Raw genomic sequence first — 23,107 nt, 5'->3', positions numbered from 1 at the left:
CTCAACAGGGGTAAGAAAATCTAACATGTTAATTTCCATAAAAAAAGACCAAATGTATAGTTATAACAGCAAATCTAATAAGATATGCCTAAATTAGAGCTGGAGGGCCAGATAATAGTGTGATGGAGTTTAAATATCTAGATATTAAATTATCTAGCCAAGGAAAGTTTAACAAAAGTGGAAGATCCAATGAATAGAGAAAATATAGCCGCAAGTTGCCTGAATGAAACAATATGGAGAAATAAAAATATCGAAAAAGAAATGAAAGGCACAATTTACAAAACAGTGATCACGAACAGCAGAAACACGACCTGACACAGAGAGGACAAAAACAATGCTAGAAACAACAGAGATGAAAACCCTTCGAAAAATCGATGGTAAGACTATATGAGACAGAACTAGATGAGAGATGCAAGGTGGAGAACATTAATAACTTAATAACTGGGTAAAAAACAGAATATTCTCCTGAAGCTCTATTTTTAAACGCTTTTATTTAGTTCAATAGTTTGCGTCAAATTTTTAGACGTTAATTTGACTGCCTTTTCTCCAATGCAAATGAATGAAAACATATGCATTCGCGGGAACAATACACGAATAATCAATAAAAAAATGTTTTTATGCTTTTTAATTGTTTAAATAAAAAAAAAGATTTTAATGGAAAATCCTTAAATTGTCCTGTTTTTTACAATGTAAAAACTTGAAAGTTCTGCGGATTGTAGCTAATGATATGAACTATACATAATTTCACTTTTTACGTTAATTGTTTACGTTATGCTTCATAAATAAACAATAAAGTTTCAAAATTTTTTCCGACTCCGACTACTTTTCATGTTAGTACATCATATGCTTTATACATATTTTAATAAACATGACGATATATTTTAATGTTTGAAAAGTGTAAGACTAAAAAGTAAAAAATAAAAAAATATGAAAAATTTTTTTTAAGAAACGCTTTTCTTTAGTTACGAGTGACTAAAATTAAAAATATTATAAAAAGTCAACTAAAAGGCAAAAAATAAAACAAATTGAAAAATGTAACACATTCGTTAAAGAAAAGAGCGGGGCGAAAACCGTTTATTCGATGAAGACGAGCCACGCTTTTCTTTGACGAATGTGTTAGATTTTTTCAATTTTTTTTTTTATTTTTTGCCTTTTCGTTGATTTTTTATAATATTTTTTATTTTAGTCACTCGTAACTAAAGAAAAGCGTTTCTTAAAAATTTTTTTTTCATATTTTTTTATTTTTCATATTTTTGAGGGCATGTTGAATATTCTCCTGCACCATATTCTCCTGGAGTTCTATTATTTTTCATATTTTTGAGGGCACGCTGAATTTACTCCCGTGATATATCAGGTATATTCTCCGATCCTACATCCTGTACCTTTTGTATTGTTTGTTAAATGGGTTCGGGAAAAACTTGGCTTTTATATAACATTTCATAGAAACTTTCCACTATATGTAATGTGCCTGGTCTATCTGAGACTATATTTCCATTTTTGTCTTTAAGTTGGAAGAATTCTTTTTTACCATTTTCCATTTTTCTCCTCAATGCTTTCATGCTTTTGTTTTATTCTATTTATTTTTATGATTTTTTCGTTCTTGTATTTTCTAATATCCCGTCTGATGGCTTTACAGATTTCGTTATTAATGAATGATTCGATGTTTATTTCTCGTGAGCCAACATTTTCTTGACTTTTCAGCAGAACTCAGAAGATTAGTGTGACGATATTCGATATAATATTAATGATAAACCGAGGACCTAGTGAATTATTTAAGAGTCACGTTTATTTCTCAACGCTTAATAAATGTATGAAGAATTATATGGCTCAACACGTCAGATGGCAGAATAAGGATAACTACATTCAACACACAATGCCGTTGCGTAGGATAGGGAATTATCGATTTCGTTCAGCGCATCAAATCGACAGATTTCGAAAGGTTTCTGAATACGTTTAACTCACCTATTTCCACGGTTAGTTATCCTCCGTTCAACACACAGATAATGCTGTAATGGATTTCTGTTCGGTATTTTATACTGTCAGAAACGGTATAAGAACGTTATAAGAATGTTTTTTAAATACATAGGCGCACTATAGAGTCTATAGGCAATTAGAGATATTAACGTCACACAATCCCTTTTTATTGATTCTAATCTAAAGCCATATCAACATAATATAAGACATGCGCCAAAAAGTAAATAAACAATAAGGAGATAAAAAATGGCGGAACCAAATTTACGAATTGATGCGCTTATATAAATAATGTAAACAAAAAAAATTTAACATGTTTACACTATAATATTTATTCAATAGAATATTATCAATTCCATTGAACTTATTAAGAAAGTATGTAAATAAATAGGCCTATATAAACTCTGTCAGTATTCACATTGACATTGATATCGTAAGTTGTAAGAAGAATATCATTGACATGGATTTCAAGGTATACTGTGTGTTGTGTCTCATTCTGGCGGTTGCCATTATCGACCTTTCTGAAAGTACCCCTTGCTCAGGGAGCTGTCCAGAAGTACATTGTTGTGAAGACGAAGTACGAGTAAAAGAAGGATGTTGTTATGTTTGCAAAAAAGAAAAACGTAAGCACTTTTAATTTTTTCTCTTTCGAATAGATTATTATAAAAAAATTATTCAAAAAACCATTTATAAAAGGTATATATTTATTAAAAATCCTCAACGGGCCACATCTAAATCAGAGACATTTCTTGGTCTATTTAGATCATAATTAGTGCAAATACATCAAATGACATGCCAGTATTTAGAAGAGTACCAAAATTATAAGGATAACAACCTTTTAAATGTACATATACTTTTGGTAGCTCAGAACGTGATGTGCTTGTATTAGCACTGATGATCTATGTAGATCGACAACGTTCTGTGAGTAGCATGTGATCCCTTGAGGTCTTTTTAATAAATATATACTTTTATAAAGGATTTTTTCAATAAATTTTTTTGTGATTAATGGTACAGCCAGCTACATGAAAAATTGTTTCCTTGTACATTTTTATAGTTACTGTTGTTTGAGATAAGTATGTTTTTTAGGTTGTTACCAAGATCGATTTAGGTTGTCACCAAGATTCTTTTGATCGTTAGGAGGTGATGACAGACAAGAAGTAAAGTCATGACGAAAGTCGTGGTGTTGGGGTACAGGTACATCTGATAGTGATGTGTAGGACGTGTGTGTCCTATTCTCAATTAGATAGATTTGTCCTTTCTATTCATTGGTGCTAGCTGGTGGTAGAAATTGTTTGGTTGGAAAACGCTTAATTTGGTATTGATTCTTTTCCAATGATTATTCCAAGTACTCATTATTTTTTGTTTAAGTGTTCTTTTTAGATCTGATGATGTTGTTAATAATCTCTGTTGTTAAGTCTGTCTTTAAAGCACAGGCTTGTTTTGCTGCTAGATCGGCTTTTTCATTACCTATACACAATATTGTTACTGTAATTCCATTGAAAACGATTATAATACATTGGATTTCTTGAACAATTTGGTGAATAGAACATAAGTTTCTTAGGGACTGTATGGATGACAGAGAGTCAGTACAGATTGCTATAGTTTTATTATCGTTGAGTAGAGTTTTCGCAGCTTGGAATATTCCATATAATTCAGCATATTCCGTACAAATCCTGAAATTGGTGGAAAGTAGTGTTGTAGTTGCTGTAACAGCACAGCCGACACCTTCTTCACTCTTAGATACGTATGAGTAAAGGATCTTATCGAAGTTGTATTGATGTAGTGTAGATATAGTATTTCATAGATTATTTATTATATTAGTCAATGACTCAATATATTTTTTTGCGGAAAATGCTAGGAAATAGCTCATATAATAATAATTGAGTTATCATCTACTACTCAAAAGGGTCTGGAACAATGTTTAAATAATTAAAGTGTCAAAAAATTAAGAAAAAATTCGATTTTTTTCTTCGTTTCTTGATTATAACATTAAAAGTATTTTTTTCTTCATCTACGAGAAAATTTTTACTGACATAAAAGTTGCGTAATTAAATTTCCTACAATATAGGATTGGTTAAAAATTTTAAATTTGTCACGCTTGTTGCAAAATAGCAAGAGTTGCGAAAAAAGCCATAAAAAACAAGTATTTGTATTATACGCTTTTCAACCATTTATGTTACATTTAGGACCTTCATATTTTACCCCGAAAAACTTTATGATATAGTAAAACAATACTGTAAATGTCATTAAGATTGGTTTAATTGAATTTGCAAAATAATTTTGCAATCCAGCTTTCGCAAAAAATGCAATTTTTCAAAATTTTGCAGAACTGAAAATAAATAAGATACCTAGTTGTTTTGTTTTGCACATAGAAGAACATTGTACCTTTTATTTGCAATTTGAAAGATTAACATCGGTTAATTAGCATGGCGTCAGAGAGTTTTGTAAATAAACATTATTTTTTTGCTGATAAACAAATAAAATATGTTTTAAACTACGCAATGAAACTAAATTTATAAACGCTCATTGAAAAGGTCTTTAAAAAACGCGTCTTAAAAAGAATTAGGCTATGTTCGTTAGTTTCCGAGATACAAACTTTCAAAGTTGTGAGCCATTTACAACAAAAGTATAAAATATAGAGTAAGAAAATAATATATTAGATAAAGATTGGAAGAAATATTGGAAATCAAATGTTGGCTTATAATGTTGTTTGGTGGGGAAACTATAGGAACTCTTCTAGGGTTTTTATAACTCAAAAGAGAATTCTTAGATTGATATTTAATATTGATAATGGAAAATCATGTCGTAAATATTTTATTTAATGCAGACTGTTGACTTTCCATACTGTATAATATATTTATAATGGTAGGGGAGCCCAAGCGGAGATTTTTGCAGTTACTCGAGCGCGTCAGATTATCATATGGGGAGAACCTGGTACCCTGCATATGTACCTCTACCATATATTGTCTCTTAACACAGGGGAGTTCGTTAAGGGGGGCCCGAAAAAAAAAATCTATCCTTAAAAAAGGTCGAAATTGTCAGATTAAGATAAGGTAAGTTGAGTACATGCAAAAGAGTGTATATTTCAAAAATCTGACGATTTGAGCCGGGCGTAAGGAAATGGGCGAGTCCCAAAATTTCACAAGAAAAAAGCGAATATTTCGCGAAATGAATGACAGATCGAAAAACTAAAAAATACGTGCTCAATATTTTTTAAAAATCTATCGAATGATACCAAACACGACTTCCCACGGAGAGGGGTGGGGGGTAAATTTAGTATTTTAAATACGAATCCCGCGATATTTTGCGAAATGAACAACAGATCGAAAAACTGTAAAATACGCTTATTCAATATTTTTAAACAATCTATCGAATGGCACCAAACACGACCCCCCACGGAGGTGGGGTGGGGGTTACTTTAAAATCGTAAATAGAAGCCCCCATTTTTTATTGCAGATTTAAATTCCTTACGAAAAAATAAATAACTTTTATTCGAAACATTTTTTCGAATTATGCATAGAGGGCGTTATAATCGGAAAAAACGATTGTTGGAAATGGAGAATTAAATTAAAAAATGGCAAGCGCCCACTAAAATGGAAAATGTTACTTAACTTTTTTTGGTTTCAGGACCTACTCTTCACAACCCAATAGGTCTCCAAAGCGCTCGAGTGACTGCACATTTAGCATATTTTGCTCCCCTACCATAAGTGTATTATTCATATTAAAACTAAATTTCACAATTTTAACCTCAACTCTAACTATCATAGTTACCCGAAAAGGCACGGAAGGTTGAAAAGCGTCTGTAAACATTCCACAACTCTTTTTGAAACTAGTCCTGATTTTGCAGAATCTAAATTTTACAATTTTTTGCCACATAATACGAGAAATAAAAATAATATTCAAAAATTCAAAAATAAATTAAAATCATGCTTGATCCAATTATTGTTTACAACCTAAATGATTACTTTGACTTAATAAAAGACTGTAGGGAATGAGGACTTTTTTGTTTATTTATATTTTTTTGATTATGTGTTATGTAATTATATGACTTGTCCTATATCACACTGTGATCTCATTGGATTAATAAAGAATATTCTATTCTATTCTATTCTATTCTATTCTATTCTATTCTATTCTATTCTATTCTATTCTATTCTATTCTATTCTATTTTATTCTATTCTATTCTATTCTATTCTATTCTATTCTATTCTATTCTATTCTATTCTATTCTATTCTATTCTATTCTATTCTATTCTATTCTATTCTATTATATTCTATTCTATCCTATTCTATTCTATTCTATTCTATTCTATTCTATTCTATTCTATTCTATTCTATTCTATTCTATTCTATTCTATTCTATTCTATTCTATTCTATTCTACTCTATTCTATTCTATTCTATTCTATTCTATTCTATTCTATTCTATTCTATTCTATTCTATTCTATTCTATTCTATTCTATTCTATTCTATTCTATTCTATTCTATTCTATTCTATTCTATTCTATTCTATTCTATTCTATTCTATTCTATTCTATTCTATTCTATTCTATTCTATTCTATTCTATTCTATTCTAATAGTTGATCTAATACACTAAAATTGCGAGTGTGATTTGTTGTAAATACATAATCTTGTTTGTTGATAACTAAAAAAGCACAACGCATATTTTTCTAGTTTGTTGATAACTAAAAAAGCACAACGCATATTTTTCTATAAAAAAATATTTAATTGTATATATTTATTTGTTACAGAAGAAGGGGAGTCCTGTGGAAATCCCAATGAATGTTGTGCTGATGGACTGCTCTGTTTGCTTAATATTTGTGTAATAGTTATTATAGATATTTGATATTATATTATCCATATATACTCCAGGGAAATAAGCTAGAAATAGACCATGTTCGGCCATAGACGTAACCAGGGGGTTGTTTTGGGGGTTATAACCCCCTTTTGGATGTACTTTGAGCTATTATAGTACATACAGTGCTAGTCGTCAAAAGTCCGTACCCCCCCCTCGTATCTTTTGAACGGTTATACCTCTAATAGTGAAATTTGGAGGGAGGAAATAAACGGACGTAAGCTTCTTAACTAATCATGACAGGTGACTTAATTATGACAGATGACTTTACAACGCCACTGTGACAGATAATTTTGAATGGGACCTTATGGCAAGTGATACCTTGTTTGAAAAGTATTGATAATACCTATTCAGTCATACTAATTTTGTTTGAGTTTAAGCTAATTTTGATGAATAAATGAAATAAATATAAAATTGTAGTTTCGCATTTAATTAAAGAAAATTCAAAATTCCGCACATATGCGAAACTATGATATTATATTTATTATTTAATTTATTCACCAAAATCAAAATAAACTAAAACCCAAAAAAATTAGTATGACTGAATAGGTATTTTGAATACCTTTCAATCGAGGTGTCACTTGCCATAAGGTCCCATTTAAAATTATCGGTCACAATGGCTCTGTAACGTCATCTGTCACTATTACGTCACCTGTCATGACTAGTTAAGAAGCTTACGTCCGTTTATTTCCTCCCTCCAAATTTCACTATTGTAGGTATAACCGTTCAAAAGACAAGAGGGGGGTACGGACTTTTGACTAGCGCTGTATACGCTTAACACCATTATTATTCCATACCCTTAGAGACCTCCAAGTAGATGTAAGCCCTCCCCGTAGAATCATCCTGGTTACACCTCTGTGTTCGGGACACTCAAATATCCATACAGCTGACTACTTTTTCAGTTATTGTAGACCTATAGGAATAAAACCTGCCTGTTTCCTGCCTAGAATTCTCGTCCGTTTTTTAATTATTTTTAATAATGTAACAATTAAGTTCAAAAAACGCGATTTTTTTAACCCCATTCAAAAGCTAAAAGGTTGAATAAGTGAAAATTGAATAACTGAAAAGGTAGTCAGCTACCTGGATATTTGAGTGTACTGAGAAAATCCTTATTTCTCTGTACTAATATTTCTATGTACAGTAATTATAATATATTGTTTTAAATGTGTTATAATTTGAAAAGTTAAATATACCTTTTTTTTTGTTACATTCACGACTTATTTCTTTATCTACCATAGAACTGTCACAAAACAATCGGATGTTGTAGCTGTAGTAATGCTTAAATGAAGATACCGTTTAAGATCAACATCTACAAAATCAAAATTCCTTATTAGCTATCTTATTGTATGAAAATTAATATGGTCCAGAGCCCAGAAAATCCATCTAAATACGTGACATGTATTGATAGAAGAGGTCTTCTAAATCTAGAGAGCATAGACGTGAAATAATTGAATAACCACTATCAAAAATGCTGTAGAAAAAAAGAAAAGACGCAACATACACAAAAGAGCTTACGGAAAAACGAAGACGAATATATACAAATAAGAAACGAAATATCAAAAAAGATAAGAAAAAATATATGGAAATATTATACAGAATTTTTTTCGGAACTACAAGAATACCATAAAAGTTTAAATGAAAAGAGGAGCTGTGTAGCAGTAGGAAAAAAAGGATATTTGAGAACTCCGTGAGAGGAAAAATTACAAAATAACATCAGACTAATAAAAAAATTAAAGGCACTCGTGAGAGTGCCGACAGAAGTGAAAACTTCTTATAGTATATAAATTACGAGCTCAATGCTTTTGCCCCATCCTAAAAGAAGTGCTATACCTATATCATATACGATATACGCGATGCGTATGCCCTATGCTATTTACGTATACATACACATAATTTATATATGTACAAAATTTATTTCAGCGAAGTGATGACGGTCGCAAATTCAATACTTTTTCCCCATCCAAGAAGTTCACAACGTCCCTAAAGAAATTTTCAATTCAAAAATTTATTTCGTTAAAGCGATAACGGTAGCTAATTTACTACTTTTTTCCCATCCAAAAAGTGCACAACGTCCCTCAAGAAGTCTTCATTTCAAATATTTATTTCGTCGAAGCGATGATGGTCGCTAATTTAATACTTTTTTACATCGAAAAAGTGCACAACGTCCCTAAATAAGTTTCACTTCAAATATTTATTTCGTCGAAGCTATTACGGCCCTAATTTAATACTTTTCTTCCATACAAAAAGTGCACAACGTCCCTATAAAAGTTTTCACTTAAAAAATTTATTTCGTCGAAGCGATGACGGTCGTTCATTTAATAATTTTTCCTTATCCAAAAAGTGCACAACGTCCCTCAAGAAGTTTTCACTTCAAAAATTTATTTCGTCGAAGCGATAAAGGTAGCTCATTTATATTTTTCCCCATCCACAAAGTGCAGAACGTCCCTCAAGAAGTTTTCACTTCAAAAATTGATTTCATCGAAGCGATATCGGTGGCTAATTTAATGCTTTTTTCCATCGAAAAATTGCACAACGTCCCTAAAGAAGTTTCACTTAAAATATTTATTTCGGCGAAGCGATGACGGTCCATAATTCAATACTTTTCCCCCATCCAAAAAGTGCACAACGTCCCTCAAAAAGTTTTCACTTCACGAATTTATTTCATCGAAGCGATGATGGTCGGGATGACGGTCGATAATTTAATACTTTTTTCCATCCAAAAAGAGCACAACGTCCCTAAAGAAGTTTTTACTTCAAATGTTTATTTCGTCGAAGCGATGACGGTCGCTTATTTATTACTTTCTCCCCATCCAAATTTAATAATTTTTCCCCATCCAAAAGGTGCACAACGACCCTCAAGAAGTTTCCACTTCAAAAATTTATTTCTTCGAAGCGTTGACGGTCGCAATGACGGTCACCAATTTAATACTTTTTTCCATCCAAAAAGTGCACAACGTCCCTAAAAAAGTTTTCACTTCAATACATATACGTACAAAATTTATTTCGAGAGATGACGGTCGCGATGACGGTCGCGAAATAAATGTTTTCCCTATCGAAAAATAGGTTTTACATTTATTTTAAATTTAAATACTTCTATACAATTTATGTATAGACACACATAATATAGATACGTACAAAATTTATTTCGTCGAAGAGATGACGGTCGCTATGACGGTCGCGAAATAAATATTTTTTCCCCATCCTAAAATAGGTTTTACATTCATTTTAAATTTAAATACTTCTATACAATTTATACATACAAATAATATATAGAATAAGCGATGACCGTCGCAATGACGGTCGCGATGACGGTCGCAATGACGGTCGCGAATTCAATGCTTTTTCCCCTATCCAAAAATCGCACAACGTCCCTAAAGAAGTTTTCACTTCAAAAATAATCCAAATAGTGAGAGATTTATAGAGCTTGGGCTACGAACATGTATCGGGCACTCTATTATCAAACATTAAAATGACATTAAGAGAAATGCAAAACAACAGAGCTTCAGGAAAAGATTGAATTGTTATTGAAAGTATTAAATCAGACAGAAAATAGCTCTTTGTATAACAAGGGAGGAAAGTGCTACTTTTCCTCCCGAGAATGAAGTTTACTGCCCGACGCTTAGCGGAGGGCAGTAATAATTCAAGGGAGGAAAAGGCACTTTACTCCAATGTTATACATATGGTTTTTCCACCTTCCTCAAATAACAAGTATTTTTTCATTTTTACTTAATTTATTTTATGTAACTAACCAACACAATTTATTAGAACTAAAACTAACAAGTATGTACAATATAACTGTCAACTGTCAAATATAAGTCAAATTATTAATGTAAATATTGTTAAATCAAAATAACTATTTACTGTTTTTAACATTCTGCAAAATACAGGGTGTTATATAAATAAACGTTAAAATGTATAGATACTTACGTATTAGAAAATAGACATTATACAGGGCGTCAATAAGTTCTATTTCGTAAATGAAATACCTACCATGACGTCACTTTTATTTTTTCTCCCTAGGGAGGAAAAGTACAACTTTGCTCCCTACAATCAGGTCCGGAAAAGTATACTTTCGGTAGAGGTAGGTGGAAAAATAATTTGCGCTCTTAAAGTACTATTTAGTAGGTGTAAATAAACTGACAACACCTACCGTTTGTTATGTATTTTCTCCCAGGTTTTACAAAGTACTTCTAAAGACAGTAATAAAACAAATCGGTTAATACACAAATTGCTTTTCTATTATTCTAAAAAGCAGCAGCAAATCGTCTGATTGTAAAAATTACCACAATGGTACTAAATAGTTATGAAATCACTCATAGATAAAAAAACACTTAGGGCCGGTTGTTCGAACGCTAATCAACAATGATCACTATCAAATATTTAATTACTGTCACCAAAGCTGTCAATGTCAACTTTTATTGGGTTGCTGAAAACATATTTGATTAAAATTATGAGATTAGTTAATCAATTAACATAACAATTACTAACATAATTGATTAAGTAATTTCATATTATGTTTTCAGCAACCCAAACAAAGTTGACATTGACAGTTGGTGACAGTAATTAAATATTTGATAATGATCATTGTTGATTAGCGTTCGAACAACCGGCCCTAAGTAAAATACAACAATCTACTGGACTAAATATTTTGAACTCCGGCAAATGGATTAACTAATTGGTGAACCAAGACCAAATAATTATATTAAAAAAATAGCACCACGGTGGTCGGCAATTTAATCACTTTTGTGTATTCACAAGGGAGATTCGCTGAGTCCTTTAATGTTCAACTTGATCATGGATGAAGTAACAAAAAGTAAGAACTAAAAAGTGGTACCAAATGGGAGAAAAGTAACTTAAAATAATCTGCAATGTATACGACCCAATACCTACTGATCTCTCAAAGTGAAGCATATTTTTACAACGTATGCTGCACCAATTTAGTATAATTGCAAGACAATTTAACATTAATTTAACGTTAATTTCCATAAAAAAGACCAAATGCATGGATATAACAGCACATATAATAATATACCAATACCTAAATTAGAGCTGGAGGCCCTGGAGGGTCAGAAAATAGAGCAAGTGAAGAGTTGTTGGAGTTTAAACATCTATGGTAGGGGAGCCCAAGTGGGGATTTATTTAGCCAAATTATCCAAATACCTAAATTAGAGCTGGAGGGCCAGGTAATAGAGCAAGTGATGGAGTTGAAATTATTTAGATATCAAATTGTCTAGCGACGTAAAGGTCAACAAAATTGGAAGATTAAGTGAATAGAGAAAATAAAGCCACATGTTGCCTGAATGAAACAATATGGAGAAATAAAAATATCGGAAAAGAAATGAAAGGCACAATTTATAAAACAGTGATCACGAACAGCAGAAACACGACTTGACACAGAGAGAACAAAAACAATGCTAGAAATAGCAGAGATGAAAACCGTTAGAAAAATCGATGGTAAGACACTATGAGACAGAGCTAGAAGTATAGATATATGCCTGAGATGTAAGGTGGAGAACAATATTACCTTGGTAAGAAAGATAATGGTAATGGTACAATAAAATGACTACATAAACCGACAACAAATGTAGTAGTAAGGACGTCAAGGGACGGTTCCCCAATAGGAAGCCGATCAGTTCAAAGACCACGAAAATGATGGAACGACAACTTACTGGATGCATATTGAAAGAATAGACAGAATCATGTCTACACAAAAAGATGAAGTGTATTCAAATGAACCAATGGAACTTAACACATCGACTCACACCGGACCGCGCCTAAAACTTGGAATAGAATATATTTGCGGTAAGTCTGTAGCTGTGGGTGGCCTGGAGACTTAATAAGCGCTACAACCGAACGAACCAGAAAATACTGAGAGTTCTTCATAGGACTTCTGAATATTTTTGTAATTTTGAGGATTTAGTTGGTATCTTTCTCAGGACACACGCGTTTTTGTTTGGAGTACGAACAGGGCCGCCGCTAAGGTGTTGGCCGCCCGTGTGCAACTTAATATTTGCCGCCCTCTTCGAATTTCAACACTTTAGAAAAATGTACCTTACTAGTATTTAAAGAAATGTGCACAAGTAGTTTGTTGAGTAAATGTCTTGTTACTTTGAAAAGTCGATTTCATGGTCTTTCCAAAGAGACGCTAATTGTATCTAAACGTCTGCTGTCCTTCCGGTGAGTACCGATTCCACAAGGATAGAAACTATTTTCACCTATTACTTTTAATAAATGAAATGCCTGTCTGTCTGTTCTCTTCTCCCTCTTTTTCTCTTCCTGTTCTCTTTCTTTCTTCCTGTTCTCTTTCTTTCTTCCTCTCTCTTTGTTTGCTGTTTCTCTCTTCCTTCCCTCTTTTCTTCTCTGGCTTTTCCATTGTTTTTGATTGCACTGGTTCTAGATCTTATTTAATCCTTTTCTTCCACTTCTCGCCTCCAGCTTTTCTTCCCTCGAGTTTCGTTCCTTCCCTTTTCCCTCCCTCTTTTGTTTTCTCTTTCGCCCCCGCTGCTCTCTTTTCCGACTTTATTGTTTTTCTTTTTTTGTCCCATTTTTCTTCCCACTAGTTGGGTCGGCTGATCGGTTCAGTGGGGTAGTGCGCCCTTGCCCCTCCTAGGCTATTTTCCACTCGGGTTCGCCATCTCTCTTAGGCATCGCTTGTAACCCACTATGTTACCCCTGGGCCATCACCCCTTCGGCATGCTGGTGTTACACCTGAGGTTGGGGTAGCGGTATATTAGGATGATACATAGCCGTCATCCCTATGCATATCCGTTTGTTTTCAGTGGTTTCCTCCACTGGTTTCAGAGGTTTTCTCCTCGGGTATAGGTTTGGGTATCGGGACTTGTACCTATGATGGGTAGGGGTGGGTGTCGTATGATAGTTGGGAGTATTAACTATCACACAGGGACAGGTTAGGAGCTTGGCTAGAGGAGAGCGGACAGCTGCTCCAATTTGTTGCCTTTTACGATGAGCAGGAGAAGCTGTGGAGGTATTCCACTTAAGCGGCCCGCCTCCACACAGGGACGAGAAAATATCTAAAAGTGCGAAAGCCGCTAGCCGCTTTGAATGAAAAAGTATTCCTGGAACTGCTTTATGACTATACTTGCAAAAGGGCAGTGCATACAATAAATAATATTTTCTGATATTTTTGTTTAGATTAGGATGAAAAAAATAATTATAAATGATAAATGAAACGCAGTTTAGTATTATCAGGTAATAATAATAATGGTTTACAGAATTATCTGAATCATTACTATTTAATTATTTGAATTTATTTTCGTTTTAAAAAAAGTATTATCATCAGTGGCCTGCTTTTGGCCGCCCCTATTGTTGGCCGCCCGTGTGCGATACACACTTAGCACACATGGTAGCGGCGGCCATGAGTACGAATCAGTATGTTCCTTTAAAGTTAAATTTTTTATTAAGCTAGTGTTACACTAAATTTAAAAACTAATCATTTCACTATGTAATCGAAGGGTTATTAGAACTTAATATGTGACTAGTTTCAATAATTACTATTGATGTTTTATTAGCATTCAAGCAGCTCGGAATAGATCAGTTGACGTTAAAACATTCCACTTCCTAAGATTGGCCAGCCAGGATATATGTCTACGTCCAGGCAGTACCGGCGCTAGGGTATAAGACGCCTGCCTGCATCATTAGCATAGGCGCACTAAGGTTTTTTAAATTAGTTGCACCAGCAGAAAAAAAAGCTCAGTTTGGCGCCCTCCAAACAGGGGCGCTGGCCTGCAGTGCATCCCTTGCAGGCCCATTACTGCCGACGCAGTCCAGGGTCTCTCTTGCCCTCAATATTGCCTTGTAGAATTAACTGTAGAAGTGGCTATTTATTATTACGCATAATGTGGCGGAAGTAGTCCAATTTTCTGTTCTTTATGGTGTTAGTTATTTATTTGTGTTTTCTTAACCTCTGGAGAATAGTTATCTTAGTTATGTGTTGTATAATATGAGACACTTAACATACGTCGGTAGTACCACATTTCCAACGCTTCTAATTTTTTTATGGCATCTTATGTAAGAATCCAGCTTTATACTCCATAGAGGATGACACTGAAGACGTAACATCTAAGAATTCTTTTGCGTATATTATTATTTAAAGATAAGTTGCAGTGAATCTTCCTAAAACTGTTAACAGAGCTTCTAGCCTTTTCAATAAGAGTTTTTATTTCGTAGCTATGATCCTTAATATTTCAGCCCAAATAGCATCTTTTTTCCACTCTTTCTAACGATGTATCGTTTATTGTAATGTGGGTGTTTATCTTGGTGTTCTCACTAATGATCATTATTTTTGTCTTCTTGCAATTTAGTTTTAGGCCGTATTTGTTACATGTTTCTATATTATCCATCCTCCTTTGGAACCCCTGCGCACTATCTGCCAGCAATACTGTATCGTCTTCAATTCTAATATTGTTTATCAGTTGGCCATTTACAGCAATACCATCTTCTGATTCGTCCAAGGCCTCTCTAAACATGTTTTCAGAGTATATGTTAAATAATGCTGGTAACAGTATGCAACCCTGTCTAACTCATTTTCCAACTGCGGAGATCTCGGACAGTTCATTTTCTAATCGCACTGTTGCTTTTTGTCGGAGATATAAGTTTGAGATTAGTCTTATATTGTTACTAACCAGTCCTGATGTTTTTAGGATATCGATTAGTTTTCCATGTGGGACTTTATCAAATGCCTTCTAGAAACCAATGAAACATGCATACACATAGCAGTTGATCGTGGCTCTCTGTATTAGAATTTGCAAACTAAAAAGCGCTTCCCTCGTTACTCTAAATCCAAATGGAACTTCACTCAGTTGTTCTTCTAATTTGGTGTATATGCGTGAGTGAATGATAGCAAGGAGTACTTTAAGTACATGGCTCATCCAACTGATTAATCTATGTTCATTTTAGTCTACTGACCCTTATACATATATCTCACTAGATTATCACTAGAGAAATTCTAACTCGTTGTTGTGTGCACCTCCATTAGTTTGTCATTCTATGTCTGCAAGGACCATATCACTCGAAGGATTTTACGTTTTCACGCCATAAATTTATTTACTTTTCCTTATATATCTGGATTTTTGTACATTGTTAAAAAAGTTTTAATTTCATGAGATGCTTCACTGCAAAAAATTTTTTTTATATATTAATAAAAAGCGTTTGACAGAGTAAGGCATGACTAGCATATGGCAATTTTGAAACAAACGCAAATAGACAAACGAGATATAAGAATAACATAAAACTTATTTCCTTATTACAAAACATGAGATTATTACTAGATTTTACATATTTATACCCTATTTTTAAACTAGGAGAAGTAAACTCAAAAGACAGATTCAAACCCAATAATGTTACTAGAAAAATCACCAGATTCATCTTTTTTTCAAATCAATGTCTCGGTGTTGGTCACTTAGAGTATGGAGTAGCAGGCCTACGAACGTCTCTCCGATAAGACTCCAACAAGAGTCGAAAATCGTCGATTCAGAGTGCTGGACTTCGCTCCGTATTCTAAGTGAGAAATAAGATTGTTTTGCCTTCGCATTTTATTTTTATATTGGTCATTACTTCTTTGAGTAACTAGGTCCATTTTCTGTTGGAATTTACCAGATGAAAAGAAGGGGACGTGAATTGTAAGTTTTTAAATTCCCTCTTGTCTTCTTTGCTTCAGCATTCATCTGGCTTGCAAATTTTAGAAGCCATGGAGGTGTTACAGTAGAGCGTCGATAATCCGAACCCTGGTAATATGAACGATCGCTAATCCGAACACAAAAAAAAATTATAAAATATGATCACGGACCAAATTTTGGATTTATTATGGCAATATGAGCAAAATATGACCGCGGATTTTTGTTTTGTTTATGCAGAAATACATACAATATATTTGTTTATTATGCAGGTGTTTTATTCCTTGTAACTAAAACGTATGTACATAATATGTACTATATTCTACTACTATTACTAAAAATCTTTTAGTAATGTTTTAATATTTTTAAATATTATTAATATTGCTATTAGGGTTGACAACTACTTCATTTTTCATCTTTTTTTGTTGATCATGTCGGCCTTCGACGGTAATCCACAAATATAATATTTCACGAGGAAAAAATTCCTGTAGTTGGCTGTATACCAGTTATTAAAAAAAACCAAAAAATCCTTTATAAAAGGTATATTTGTTAAAATCCCTATACAGGGCTACATCAAGAACATAACTAGTTTTCAATCGGTTGACCGATCATCATCAGTGTTTGTCTAAAATGTGTATAACCTGATAAAATGATGCAAAGTATTTAAAATTTTGACTACGATTATAAAAGTTATAGGTTATACTCATTCAGAATCCATCATTTTTTTGTTTATCTGTCGTCTTTAATGCTTGCACCATGTCCTGCCGATCTCATTTTTTGCCTTGTAATACGTTCGATAATATCTTCGACTCCGGGTCGACGAACTTATTCCAAGCATTGAGCTCTCCATCTTTCGTTGTGTCCTTTTTTCAACTGATATTTTTGTTAGAGTTAAGGTTTCTACTCCGAATGTGAGGACAGGTATATTCTTCTGAATGGTTCACATGTTTGGTTGTCTCGCGTTAACCTTATTTCGTGGCCCAAATACACATATTTTTCATTCTATCTATCTATCAGCTCATTGGGGACGAGATTGGTCATCATTTTTGTTCTTCCATAATGTATCTTTAAACCGACTCTTTGTGTTACTTGCTGTTGTTGTAGCATAACTCTAGCTTCTCCTAGCCGTCTGTTATAAGAACAATGTCATCAGCATATTGGAAGTGATTTATTTCTTTCCATCGATGTTAATAAACCTTTGATTTCCACTCTAATCGTTTAAATGCGTACTCCATGACTGTTATAAATAGTTTTGGCGCATCTTCCTGTCGCACCCCTCTGCCAATTTTTATCTTCTCAGTCATGCAATGAAGGTTAACAGTTGTTGTTGTCACATTTTCGTATATATTTTGAACACTATTCGCATACCTGTGGTCTATTCTGCATTCTGATAGTGCTTTTCGACTAGAGTTTTAAGGCATTGCAAATGGTCGCTTGTTCCATGTCTTGATTTAAACCCTGCCTGTTCTTCCGACTGATAGAAATCGAGTTTTGCTTCCAGTCTGTTTGCCAGAATTCAAGTAAAGAGCTTGTATAGGTGGTTTAGCAAGCTAATTTGCACATAATTTTCAAGATCTAATTTATCTCCTTTTTTATGAAGGAGGATTGTAACCGAATTCTTACATTTATTTTGAATGATTTCATTATGCAGTCATATATTAAAAAGTGTTTGGATTCGTGACATAAAAACTGGACCTCCTAGTTTAATTGTCTCAATGACTGCACCATCTTCTCCTGGAGCTCTATTATTTTTCATATTTTTGAGGGCTTGTTGAATTTTCTCCCGTGATCTATCAGGTATATCCTCCGATCCTACATTTTGTATCTTTCGTATTAGTTGTTCAATGGGTTCGGGAATAACTTGACTTTTATATAACATTTCATAGAAACTTTCCACTATATGTAATGTGCCTGGTCTATCTGAGACTATATTTCCATTTTTGTCTTTAAGTTGGAAGATTTATTTTTTGCCATTTTCTATTTTTCTCGTCAATACTTTCATGCTTTTGTTTTCTTCTATTTATTTTTATGATTTTTTCGTTCTTGTATTTTCCAATATCCCGTTTGATGGCTTTACAGATTTCTTTATTGATGAATGATGATGTTTATTTTTCGTGAGTCATCATTTTCTTGACTTTTCAGCAGAACTCAGGAGATTAGTGTGACGATATTCGATATAATATGAATGATCAACCGAGGACCTAGTTAATTAAATAGGAGTCACGTTTATTTCTCAACACGTAATAAATGTATGATGAAGTATATCTGGCTCAACGCGTCAGATGGCAGAATAAGGATAACTACATTCAACACAGTGTCGTTGCGTAGGATAGGGAATTATCGACTTCGTTCAACGCATCAAATCGAGGGATTTCGAAAGGTTTCTGAATACGTTCAACTCACCTATATCCATGGTTAGGTATCCTCCGTTCAACACACAGATAATGCCTTAATGGATTTCTGTTCGGTATTTTATAGTGTCAGAAACGGTATAAGAACGTTATAAGAATGTTTTTAGATACTTAGGCGCACTATAGAGTCTATAGGCAATTAGAGATATTAACGTCACACAACTAGTGGAGCCAATGAAGGTTTTCACCTCCGATTTCGTTGAACCTCCATCGATTTTCATGAAAATTGGTAAGTATGTAGAGGATACCTCAAGAAACAAAGGTGACATGGTGCCAACTTGCGCTTTTACCCTAGGAGGGGATGCCACCCCTTCTCGTGGGTGGAAATTATTTTATTAAAAATAATACCACTAATCGATAGAGGGACAAATTATAAGTAAAATTTGTTATATAAAGTTATTTCAATAAATCAATAGTTTTTGAGTTATTAAAGATCAAAGGTTTTGATTTTTCCTGAAAAAAATCCATGTTTTAAAGCAGTTTTTCATAAATAACTCAAAAACCATAAGTTTCTTCACAAAAGTTGTTATTACCACAATCGAAGATAATATAAAAATAAATAAGCTCCTTATTCGAGAAATCCTTTATTACATATACAAAGTGAGTTACAGAGGAACCTCGATTATCCGTCTCTCTATTAACCGTCACCTCTGTTAACCGTCAGGGTCCATACATAAGTTATATTGACCACATAAGTAAAAATTTAGTCATCAATTCATTTTGTTTGAGCATTTTTTTGTGTAAATCAGGGCTCTGGATTAAATCTCAATTTAAATAGTTAATGATAAATGATACCGTGCTTTTAGAGTTCTATTTTTAGAATCGCAAGCCGAAAATAAAAACGCACAGCACAATAATTACAGTCAATATCTGCGTGTCATCATAATTCAGTTAATGTTCTGTTAACCGTCTTTTCGATTATCCGTCATACCCTTGGTCCGGTGACCTGACGGATAATCGAGGTTCCACTGTATATGCAATTGAATGTATATTTTTTTTCCGCGAGTACTGAAATCTTAGTATTCAAGCTTAAATAACAGGAAAACGATGCACTTTGTTAAATATAGATATTAAACATTTTAATAAAGTACTTAAAGTTAACTATCAAAAAGCTATATAAGAAGTCGATAGCATCAAAATTAAGCAAGTTATGATGGAAATAAGAGGACCCTTTCAGATTTTTTAGGGAAGAATGAAAAATGAAACATACGTCATTTCCACAATAATTAAAATTTATAGTAACCCATTTAACACTTTATTTATTTTAACATGAGTAATAACTTCAACAATTTTGACCGGTTTAGAATGCATATTTTTGAAAAAAAATACGATTAAAAAAATTTGAATTTTTCAAATTTTCGTGAATTTCATTTTCTTTTTATAACTCCAAAAATACTCGATGTACTTAAAAAATGGCAGAGAACAAAATTTTAGTTTTAACTTTATTTAAGCTTTTTCTTTTTTTAATATTTTTTTACGACAAAAAATAACCGAGATAGAAACATTTGAAACCTAAATTTTACTGCGAGAACCATGTAACCGGGGCCCTTTCACCTTGTATTTAAAAAAAAATAAAGGATTGAGAAAATTATGTTTAATACAGTGTTTTAGAACTTTTACTTAGCTTTGGAATGGTGTTTAGATAAATCTCATATTTCAAAATTTAACGGAGTTATTTTAAAAAAAACCAATAACATTTTCTTTGAAAAAATTGTATAGCGGAGATTTTGTATGTATACAGGTTGTGGGAAGTCCAATTAGTCGTTTGTTGTAGGAGATACGAAAAAAGTTTATTTAGGTGAGATTGGGGCATAGATAATATCAGAATTTAAATACATTTCCAAATATACAGGGCCACCCATATTGACAGGGTGAAACAAAATTATCTTTTGTTTAATGAAACACCCTGTATATTTTTACATTTTTGGATTCTCCTCTATGTTTTATTTCTTAAAATATCAGGTTTTGTGATGTTATTCGAAGTAGTTTAAAAGATAATTACGTTTTTATTTTCAAATTTCATACCAATATTCACCCCTTGTATAATTGTAGTGATTTGACATCAGAAAATCAATTTATGTTCAAGTGATTTTTAATATAATCCATTATTGTTAAAAATTATTAATCTAGCAAAACGTTTAATTTTAACTAATACAGGGTTGGTCGAAACTGAATGAGTGTTTACTCAAGTTTGAGAGTATGAGTTTTCTCAAACGGAGCAGCCTGTAATGCCTGTAATGAGCATTGTAATGAAATGCTATTGTATGGCACTTTATTATTTCCCACTCTGCCAGTGAGAACTGAATTTATTTTTGAAATCCCTAACTTTATGTCTTTAATTATTTTAAATATTGTAAACGATTAAAAAACAATCAAATTAAATTGAAATAAATAACCAGTGTATATCTTCCACATTTACTTCATATTTACCGTAGCCTGTACCATAACATTGCACAGATTATTATCCCTATATAGCAACGATATACCATGAATGTGAATTCATACTTGAGAAATGTCCGATATCCAGTCTCACAAAAAAAAAGGGATTCCTCAAACATAATATATATGCAGACAAAATCAGCCAAAGTGATTTGCGATATCTAATTAAAGGCGCTACCAAGTTGGTTTTGTTGAATATAGCATGGAAGCACGACGATACTTTAGTGATAAGCGTATTTTTCGTAGTAGCTATAGTATGTTGTTTTATATTATGTATTACCTATATTAAATTAGTTTTAGTATGTTTCGTTTATCTAAAAAAATGTAAAACAAACAAAAATTCTGTTTTTCTTGTAGTTTTTTTTTTCGTATAGATATTGTTTTATATTGTAATAAATTGAATTTAGTTTCGTATGTTCCGTTTGTTTGTAGAATTATATTTAATTAGATTTGCTTTAATTACTAAAATAAATAAATTTTCAATTATATTTTATGTATTTGTGGAAAATGAAACCTAGCATTAGCGGCCACATTTCTATAACGGCCAATTGTTTTCTATTTTTAGTGGCCGTTATTGTCAGATTTTACTGTACCAATAATATTTTATTAAATTATGAAATATTATTTAAATAAAAAATTTATAAACTTGATAAAAGAAAGTTTGCTTAGAATTTACTCCTCTATCTAATTATGGGGTTATTTTTAATAAAATAGTGTTCACCCATGAGAAGGGGTAACATCCACCCCCAGGATAAAAGCGCAAGTTGGTAGCACATCATTTTTGTTTCTTGAGGTATCCTCTAACTACTTACCAATTTTCATGAAAATTGATGGAGGTTCAACGAAATCAGGGGTGAAAACCTTCAGTGACTGCATTTTTGGAAATATAAAAGATTAATTTTTTTCGTGATTGTCGATTTGCTAATTTTCTGATTTTTGGTTGCTATAAGGTTTAAAAAATAAATAAAAATTATAAATCATGCACATAAATGTAAAAAAAATATTTATTTTACTTAATTAAACGAGATTGCTTGAGCCAGAATTCTGAAATCTGCATTTTTATCATTAAAATAAAAGGTGGATTTCACCCCTAAAATGCAGAAAGCGCAACTTGGTGCCATATCACTTTTGTTTTTTGAAGTATTCTCTAACTAATCAACAATTTTCATGAAAATCGATGAAGGTTCAAAGAAATCGTGGGTGAAAACATTCAGTGACTACACTTTCAGAAATATAGAAGAATAAGGTTTTCATGATTTTCGACTTGTTAATTTTCGGATTTTTGGTTCCTATAAGGTTTGAAAAATTAAAAAAAAATGTAATTCATGCACATAAATATAAAAAAAATATTTATTTTTCTTAATTAAACGAGATTACTTGCGCCATAATGCGGAAATCTGCATTTTTTACAATTTAAAAAGTAGGGGTGTATTACACCCCTAAAAGCAAAGTCGCAAGTTGATGCTATATATATTTTATTGCTTGAGGTATCCTCTAACTACTTACCGATTTTCATGAAAATCGATGAAGGTTCAACAAAATAGGAAGTGAAAACTTACAGTGACTGCACTTTCAAAAATCTAAAAAATAATTTTTAAAAAAGGGGTGTATTTCACCCCTAAAATGCAAAAAGCGCAAGTTGGCACTATGTCACCTTTGTTCCTTGAGGTATCCTTTAACCACTCACCAATTTTTATGAAAATCGATGGAGGTTCAACGAAATCTGAGGTAATAACTCATATCCACCTTCATTGACTCCACTAAACCCCTTTTATTGATTCTAAAGCCGTATCAACA

The sequence above is a fragment of the Diabrotica virgifera genome, chromosome 1 (assembly GCF_917563875.1).
Source record: "Diabrotica virgifera virgifera chromosome 1, PGI_DIABVI_V3a".
Taxonomy (NCBI): domain Eukaryota; kingdom Metazoa; phylum Arthropoda; class Insecta; order Coleoptera; family Chrysomelidae; genus Diabrotica; species Diabrotica virgifera.
This window is presented reverse-complemented; position numbering follows the sequence as displayed.